The sequence below is a fragment of the Triticum dicoccoides genome, chromosome 4A (assembly GCF_002162155.2).
Source record: "Triticum dicoccoides isolate Atlit2015 ecotype Zavitan chromosome 4A, WEW_v2.0, whole genome shotgun sequence".
Taxonomy (NCBI): Eukaryota; Viridiplantae; Streptophyta; class Magnoliopsida; order Poales; family Poaceae; genus Triticum; species Triticum dicoccoides.
The window spans coordinates 223,222,738-223,223,990 of NC_041386.1; positions in this window are offsets into that span (position 1 = coordinate 223,222,738).

Consider the following 1,253-nt stretch of genomic DNA (forward strand, 5'->3'; position numbering starts at 1 on the left):
CTGGAATCCAAGCCATTCAAAAGGGTAAATATAGCTATGTTCATTGAACAGGAAGCCCCCAAGTGACCTTTAACAAGCCATCAAGGACGGTTACCTATGTTTGAACTACTCATTATAGCAAGTTCTCTTTCGCAACCATTCAATGTGAGCAAAAAAGCCCCCAAGTTATTTGCAACAAGGCGTACAAGCCGGTTCAAAGGGTAATCATAGCTATGCTCAGTGAGCAGGAAGCCCACATGTTTTTTGTAACAAGGCGTGCAAGCCGGATCAAGAGGGTTATCATAGCTATGCTCAATGAGCAGGAAGTCCCCAAGTGATCTTATGAATTGACAATAAAGACTCGAATTCTCAGAAATGAAACGATAGAGGCCTTGAATTATCAGGGATGCTGACTTTATTATACTAATCGTAATATATACATTGGTCGAAGTATGTACATCACAAGAGCCGGTGGCTCAGGTGTAATAAGGCCGAAGATGAGCAATATCCCACGGCCGACCGGTCTCCTCCTCCGATGTGCGTGAGCCCTTGTGGTCTCAAATATCAATAAGGTAGTATGACCCGTTTGTTTAGATTCTTGCTGACCACAGAGGGCCCTTCCCAAGGTGGGGATAACTTGTGCATGTCTGTTTGATCCTGGATGACCTAGAGTACCAAATCACCTTCTTGAAAGGTCCGGGTTTTAACCCGACGGCTATGATAACGACCTAGATCTTGTTGGTAAATCTCCGAACGAGCCGCCACGAGGTCACGCTCCTCATCCAGAAGGTCAAGAGCATCCTGACGTGCTTTCCAATTATCAGCTTCAACATAAGCCAACACATGGGACGAGTTGTGACAGATGTCTTTAGGCAAAACCGCCTCTGCTCTGTAAACCATGAAGAAAGGAGTGTAAACCATAGATCTGTCGGGGTCAGTATTGATACTCCACAGCACTAAGGGCAACTCCTCCACCCAACAACCTGGCATCCTCTACAAAGGGACCGTAAGCCGGGGCCTTATGCCTCTCAAGATTTCTTGATTGGCTCTTTCAGCTGGACCATTGGACTGGGGGTGGGCCACAGATGAAACATCAAGACGGATATGTTCATGTTGACAAAATTCTTTCATAGCACCTTTAAACATATTGTTGCCATTATCAGTGATGATGCTGTGAGGATAACCAAAATGGAAAATCACTTTTTTGATGAATTGAACTGGCATTGCCGCATCACACTTGTTGACCGGCTCTACCTCAACCCACTTTATAAACT